Raw genomic sequence first — 8,517 nt, forward strand, 5'->3', positions numbered from 1 at the left:
TTTTCAGTCTCATTCACTTGCTATATATCACTACACTATAAAGGAAAAAATGACTCTGAAAAAAACTTATTCTGAATTGCAAGCATTTGTTTTGCAAGAAAAACATTCCTTGGACTAAAAACGGACCCCAAAAGACTGTGAAAATTGATGACTTATCACTAAACCATCGTATTGTGGGGCCATTTCTTGCCCAAGGAATGTTTTTCATGCCAAACAAATGCTTGCAATGGATTCAGAATAATTAAAAACCCCTAGTTTGACCCCTCACATCCCACTTAAAGCAGATTTCTTTGGGAGTCATGCCTTCCTTTAGGCCTATAGTGTGTAGTGAGTGTAGGCCTATAGATTTTTTGGGGGGTATTTGTTTCCTTTAAAGTATATAGTGAGTGAATGGGCCCAAACTTTTACCCCCTATAAATAAAATTGCTCAATGCTGACGAGCGGTCAGCAGCTGGTTTCATGAATGTATACAGACAACATTTTAGGCCAATAAATAAAAACTATAGGCTAAATGTCATACATATGCCATAAAAGCTAAGTTGGCAGCCGGACTACTGGCTGTTAGCTGAGGCTGAGGCTCTAGCATAGGGGCTCTAGTCTCCAATGATCAGCAGCCTGTAATATAGCCTATACTGTCTGTAGCTCTGTTTGGCACATTGGGTTACCAAACCAAGCTACAAAGAAAACATTAAAAACTGATTTGATGTAATTTAGATGAAAATGTATTGTTTTGCACATTAAAATAGTTAATAAGAAAGAAGACTCATTGCTGTTTCTTTTGAAGTTTGAATTGATTGATTGATTGAAGACTTTATTAGAAGTTTGCATAGGAAAAGGTACAGTTTCATGACGGTACAGTTCACTGGTACAAGGTCTACTAAAAGGAGATCCATGAAAAGACTAAGCTTATTTCCACTGGAAACCATTGAAGTATCTCATATAACATTGAATGACAGACAAATAGAACACAGTACTATGCAGTAGATATGTAAAGAAAAACAAACAAGAATTGACACAGTCAATATATAAGCTGGTCAGATGGAAAAAAAAATGTTTTTTGAAAAAAAAAAAAAAATGTTTTTGAAAAAAAAAAGTTTTGGAAAAAAATGTTTTTTGGAAAAAAAAAAGTTTTGAAAAAACTCGGGCGTGCTCAAACAACAGTAATAACTGCGTATTACCTTACTGTACTTTACTGTACTGTATACTGTACCTCACTGTACTGTACTGTACATATTCTGTGTTCTATATCTATGAAGTCTGTGTTCTAGATCTATGAATTTTGTCACTCCCCCCCCCGTGTATGTGTGTGTGTGTGTGTGTGTGTGTGTGTGTGTGTGTGTGTGTGTGTGTGTGTGTGTGTGTGTGTGTGACTTTTACTTATAACTGAGTACATCTACAGTGCAGTATTGATACTTTTAAGATACTTTAAAAAAAACAAGTGTAAAACATTTGAGTACTTTTTCCAACAGCTACTTTCCCCCATAGCCTGGAGGACTCCTGCTAAGTTTACAGTTGCCATATAGCCTATTACTCTATAAATCTATCTGTGATGTCTGATTTTACTAAAACTAGCATGCTTATTAGGCAGTAGTGGGAAAAGTACTCGCATTCTTTACTTAAGTATCATACAAGTGGAAGACTTGTATTCAAAATTTACTTGAGTACAAGTATAAAAAGTATTTGTATTGAAATGTACCAAAAGCAGAAAGTACGCATTATGCAGAACTTAATGTAACCAAGGTGTTCAAATAAGTGTATTGATTGTAGGCATTTTCCAAAATCTTGTGGTATTTCACTGCTACATATCGTTCTAAATATATGCTTTCTTGTCATTTAGTACAATGAATGTGTTACCGTGTCTCTAGAAATGTGCTCATTATTTGTGAAGATACTAACTGTAATTCTCAAAGACTCGCATTGGTTCATTCAGCACATCGTTTTTGCTCTGTTTCATTTGATATTAAAATGCAACTCGAATTAATCTACTGTGTGGACACTGATCAGATGACAGGAAGAAGCAGCTCATCAATGAATGTACTTTGTGTTGCTTTTGTAAATTGTGTAGGGTACGATATTTTCATGACTTCACACCAAAGCCCATATCATGGTCATAGAGTTAAATCATTGACAACTTGCATACTCGTTCAGTTCATATGTTAATGCAGATGGTATGCAGATGGTGTGACACATCACCTACTACAGCCTACAACGATGCCCAGGGCAACACTGCATATTGTCTATAAATGGCTCACAGTTTAAATAACGTACGGTTTATTTGGACAATCATCTGTAACAGATGAAGTATAATTAAATACGACGTGATTAACGTTTGTTTGACATCCTCATCACAATTACATTGGATGCATCGCGTTGATTAAAGTGAATGGCTGCTATAGTTTTGCTAGTTTTCATCACCTAATCACCTTCCTTTCATAACCTAATCTCTACGTTTAGAATTGAAAGAAGAAAAATAATGTTAATGTTAGTATGAAGCTAATTATAAAGCTTAAATGGATGATGATGTCAACAATGACTTGTGAAAATCAAAGAATGATAGCCGATCTACAAGCAATCATACAAACATTTTGTACTTTGATGCCAATACTTTTGTACTTTTACTCAAGTATAGACCTCTCTTTTCTTCTGTTTCATTTATCACAAGCAGGCTGGCCACAGGCACCGCCTCAGTGTGAAGGAATGGTGCTCCCTGCTGGACAAAATATTTCATTACAGCAGTACAGATCTGGAGGGCCTGGCCAATGGATCATGAGCTCGGTGACCATGTGACATGGACAGCCAATCGGCAAATAGGTCCCCTAGGTCCCCTGAATGTCTCAGGACAATGTAATCTGTTTAAAGAGCTGGTCCTGCTGACCAGCTAAAAAGAAAACAGTAAGTCTAAATAAACAGTATATACAAAGAAGGGGCAGGGGAGGGTAGGGTTGGGCTAGGTTAGTTTTTTACCAGTTGCGAATGGCTGCTGCCTGTAAGTGATTCTTCAGGGCAATTTTAAAGGATGCTAGTGATCCACACTCCTTTATGACCTTCGGTAAGGCTTTCCACAATTCTGTCTTGAGAGATTCTGATCAAAACTTATCTTCAAACTCCACCACCAGCAGATGGCAGCAAAGCCATGTGGATTCACTATGCAGTTTGTAAGACATCACCTTTTGTTGAGCGGTGGTCACACCGTCTCCTTATAGTCCAGTCATTTTAGGCCAAAATTAGGCCAAACCTGGAACAAATTGCAATAGTAGCAAACTCAACTGATTTTGTATCCTCAATATGTCCTTAGTGAGGGAAAAAAAGTCCCAAGGAATCCCATCGGGGGGAAAGTTTTGAAAACGACCTATCTACCTTCACTTACTATACACTACAATATAAAGGAAAAAATGACTGAAAATAAATCTGCTTTAAGTGGGATGTGAGGGGTCAAACTAGGGGTTTTTAATTATTCTGAATCCATTGCAATCATTTGTTTTGCACGAAAAACATTCCTTGGGCCAGAAATGGCCACTCAAAACGTCAATTTTCATCAATTTTCATCAAGTTTCAGTCTTTTGGGGTCCGTTTTTAGCCCAAGGAATGTTTTTCATGCAAAACAAATGCTTGCAATGGATTCAGAATAATTAAAAACACCTAGTTTGACCCCTCATATCCCACTTAAAGCAGATTTTTTTTCAGTCATTTTTTCCGTTATATTGTAGTGTATAGTAATTGAAGGTAGATAGGTCGTTTTCAAAACTTTGCCCCGGTGGGATTCCTTGGGACTTTTTTTCCCTCACTAAGGACATAATGAGGATACAAAATCAGTTGAGTTTGCTACTATTGCAATAGACCGTTTGTCAGCCTTCTGATTGGTCCCTGAGACTCCCTGACTGGCCAACCAGAAAAAAACATTCACTTTTTGCTATCGGGGGTGGAGTTTGTGCAGTGGAGAATGTTGCTTCAGGCTTTCAAAAACTGTCCGCAGTGCGCGACACGGAGATCGGCCGGTACGGTGATAGCGACGGCAAGCGTCAAGCGATCTCGCTCATCATAACGAATAAGCTTCAACAAACTAGTTCACATGTACCTTATCAATGGTCTAAGAGTCACGATTGGGTACATATAATTTAAATGGGCAGAATTACGAAAAGCCAGCCTATTATGTGAGGAGAAACATTCTCTCTGTCCTCTTCCTAGTACCCAAGATGCAATGCGCTATGTAATTACTGTACCTTTTTCTTCCCTTTTTATTAATATCACGTAGATGTGTTTTTTGTGGTACTTTATATAGCTGTAATGAGGCTATGAAGGGGAAAAAAATCCCATCCACTTCCACTATAAAAGAATCTGCAAAGAGGATTCTGTCCCACTGGGATTAAACACATTAAAACATATATTTTCGGGTAAACCCCCTGTTTTGCAATGTAACTACTGTACCTTTGTCTTCCCTTTTTATTAATATCACCTAGGTGTTTTTCCTTTGGTACTTTATATAGCTGTAATGAGGCTATGAAGGGAAAAAAAATCCCATCCACTTCCACTATAAAAACAATCTGCCCAGGGTTAATGTCCCATCATAGTAACAGGGCAGAATGGGGCGGGATTTACAAAAGGGTTTATTTGTTCCAGGTCTAACCCTAAAATGACTGGACTATTAGCGTGACCTTGTGTGTAGCTATGCATGGGTATGTAGCCTGAGCCTGGCCTGCAATACCATTGGGTGACCAGAGAGGTGCTGACATGCTGTTGAGCAGCCTTGAAATGTACATGCACGCACGCACGCACGCACGCACGCACGCACACACACACAGCCTTGAAATTATTGCACACCACCGCTCAGTTCACACTGGTGTGATTTTTTTCCATACAAATTCTAGAAAGAGACTAGTTAGTCCTCTCAGCCCTGCCTTTCTATTGGCTGCAGCCAGGTTCAGAATACTGCAAAGCTGCACTGCTCCCCAAGGACCACTGGCATCACAAGAACAATAGAAAGCTAGAGAGGAAACAGTCCTTGGAATCTAAAAATGTCACTGAGGGACACACAGTCATTTGGCACAAAACAAATATTGTGTTACTACTGTCTCTATCAGTAAGAAGTTTTCTTCTTTCTTTCTTACTTTCTTTCTTTCTTTCTTTCCAGGCATTTCATTCATCTTCCCAGTAAGCAATAGTCGTCTCGAGAACAGACTTCTATGCTCCGCAGAAAGTGAAAAGGACCTTTTCTTTGACGATGGATGGCTAGCCAGATTGATTAGACGCTAGTCTAAAATGTGTCTTTTTTTAGATGTCTAAGCTTAGACTAGACATGGTTTTTAGATCAATTTTAGACTAGCATTTAGACGTATAGACGGGTTTCTGGTCCACGTCACACTGAGGGTCGGTACCAAAATTAGCCAATGAAACCATAGAGTATAGAATGAAACCAGCGCTCCCCAAAACAACAAGTTTGGGGATTGGACGGAATTGATTACATGATACAGTCACCTGTGCATTTAGTCTCAATGTTTGTAAACAAGAAACCCGTCTATAGACGTCTCGAAAAATGCTCATAAGGTTTCTTTCTTTCTTTCTAAAAAAAAAGGTGACAATGGGTGTATGTGTCAAAATCAGCTGTTTTATTAGCAGCAGGATATGGCAGTATGTCATCGTGTGTGTGTGTGTGTGTGTGTGTGTGTGTGTGTGTGTGTGTGTAGTGTTGCCATATTTTGTGAAAGAAACAAGCAACCATGCAGGTCTAGGGAAACAAGCCCAAAAGAAGCATGTGAGCACTCTAAACCTATGCATAGGCTATTTTTATAATATTTTTTAATATTTGTAAAACATTCTTTCTAACACAATAGGCATTTAGCAGATGCTCTTAATCCAGAGCGATTTACAATAACCAGGTAATACTAGTAATACATCAATACAATAAGCAAGGTAATACATCAATACATCAACATCAATACATCAAATGCATAGAAATATCAATTTAGAAGAAAAAAAAACATAGGTAGACCAAGCACCTAATCAGTAAAAAACCTTATATAAAAGCTAAAAATGCTATTGAGGGTAGGCAAGTGCTACGTTAAGTGCATTATGGGCTTAGTTGGAGTCTGAAGAGGTGAGTCTTCAGGCCACAGCAGAAGCTATGGAGTGAGTCTGTTGTTCTAAGTGCGACGGGGAGTATATTCCACAGTTTGGGGGCCAGGAAGGCAAATTGTCTAGGACGAGTGGATTTTGTTCTGCAGTGTTTAGCGAGGGTTCTATCAGCATCCCTGTGTTAGCTGATCTGAGTGAATGGGTGGGGTTGTAGGGGTTTATCAGGCTTTAGAGGTGCCATACCTTTGGATGCTTTGAAGGCCAGCATCAGTGTTTTGTATTCTGTGCGGGCCGCAACCGAGAGCCAGTGGAGAGACTGGAGAAGGGGGGAGACGTGAGAATTTTGGCTGGTTGAAGACCAGTCTTGCCACGGCATTTTGGATCAGTTGGAGAGGCTTAAGTGCACATGCCGGGATCGAGGCCAGTGAGGATAGTTATAGTAGTCAAGTTTTGATATGACTGATGTCTGGGTGAGGAAGGGTCTGATTCTACGGATGTTATAGAGTGTGAACCTACAGGACCGGGTGACTGATGCAATGTGTGCCTTGAATGATAGCTGGCTGTCCAGGACGTCCACACCAAGGTTTTTGGCAGTTGGAACCGAAGTCACCAATGCGTTGTCTATAGAAATAGTGAGATCTTGCATGGGGCAAGACTTAGCATCCACTGTGAGATGTCGGCCAGACATCCTCCCAGGCACAAAACACTTTCATGAAAATATTTGAGAACCACATGGTAATTAAATAATATTAAAAAAAAAACATTGGAAGCAAGCCTAAATAAGCAACTACACTTTTAGGAACTAGACATACAGTGTGTACCGCTTTGCGTGATTTTAGGGCAAAATCTGTAGGAGCAGTGTCCAAAAATGTGTTTTGCAAAAATCGGCCTCATGCAAAGCCTATAGGCCACAGGAACCTGCTCAAGCCGGGGGAGTTGTTGGACAGGGATTTTTTAACTGGAAAAGTAGTATAAGAGCCACTGTGGAGCTAAATGGTAGCCTTGTCCAGCTGTGTGTGTAGCGATGGTGGAAGGGGGGTGCTTGTGTCAGCGTGCTCTTAAACTTGACTGATGGCTGTAGAAGGTAGCCTTATGAGTCGGAGTCTAGCTCGAGTCTAATTTACAGACCTACATATAGCATGGTATGTATGTATGCAGTCTGGCCAACAGGTCTTATATAGGGAACTAAGCCACAATAGCAGGTTGTGGAAAGACACTGTAGGCATTCATTAAGATCTCTCTCTCTCTCTCTCTCTCTCTCTCTCTCTCTCTCTCTCTCTCTCTCTCTCTCTCTCTCTCTCCAAACTACATTGGCCCCACTGCCCCCACATGCACAGAGTTCAGCATTGTCCCATCAGAACACATTCCAGAGCCAGGGCTATAACGTACAACGTTGTAGTTGTGGCTTCAGTTCCTTAAAGATCATCTTGGGATTGAACATCATTTAGATTTAGGAAGCAAAAGAATTTAGCAAATTTCAACCTGGTGTCGCTATTTCGGACATTACGATTGTATATTATGATTTAGATCTATACCGTATTAGCAGTACATCACACGCACGCACGCACGCACGCACGCACGCACGCACACACGCACACACACACACACACACACACACACACACACACACACACACACAGGAAGCAGGTATGTGTCAAAGTCAGCTGTCCTACTGGCAGGATATGGCAGCATGTCATCTCCAGTCATGTATGTGTGTGGGAGCATGCATGCAAGCGTGCGTGGTGCGTTCGTTTTTGCATCCACATCCACACACACACACACACACACACACACACACACACACACACACACACACACACACACACACACACACATACAGACAGTACACAAACTGTGTGTGCTGTATCAGTTTCTGTGAGTCCTCAACATCGTGTCAAGTCAGACTGATAGTTGCACAAAAACAGGAAGACTAGCTTCCTCCTGTTTCTCTTTTCCTAAACCATTTCCTCTGTCTTTACATCATCCCATTTCTCTTTCCTCCCTTCTACTCTCTTCTCATCCATTCTCTTCCTTCCTCCTCTATGCTCCTTGACCCCAAGCCCCCCTCTGTCATTTCACTTCTCTCTCTGTCTATTTTCTCCTCCATCCATCTCCTTTCCTTCAGTTCTTTTATCAGCCATTTGCTCTCCCTCGCCTTTACCTTCTGAATTGATTTGAACTGGTCCTTTCCTCTCGGGTCTTCCCCCAAAACCTGTTAAATGCATGCTGGCCTGGGCTGGAAACCATTAACTATTTCAAACACTTTCAGTGTCGTAAAATCGTAAAATCATTACGGGTTTCTCTCCCTCATTACAGACTAACTGCTGTATTTTCACTGCAGCAAAATATATATTTTTATTGCGGCTGCTGTGGGCCATTAATGTGTATCTGTGTAAAACTGTTCCAACAGCGGAGGTAGCACAGCAAACTGCAAGTTCCTCCTCAACA

This window comes from Nannobrachium achirus (assembly GCF_963921795.1).
Source record: "Nannobrachium achirus genome assembly, chromosome: 7".
Classification (NCBI taxonomy): Eukaryota; Metazoa; Chordata; class Actinopteri; order Myctophiformes; family Myctophidae; genus Nannobrachium; species Nannobrachium achirus.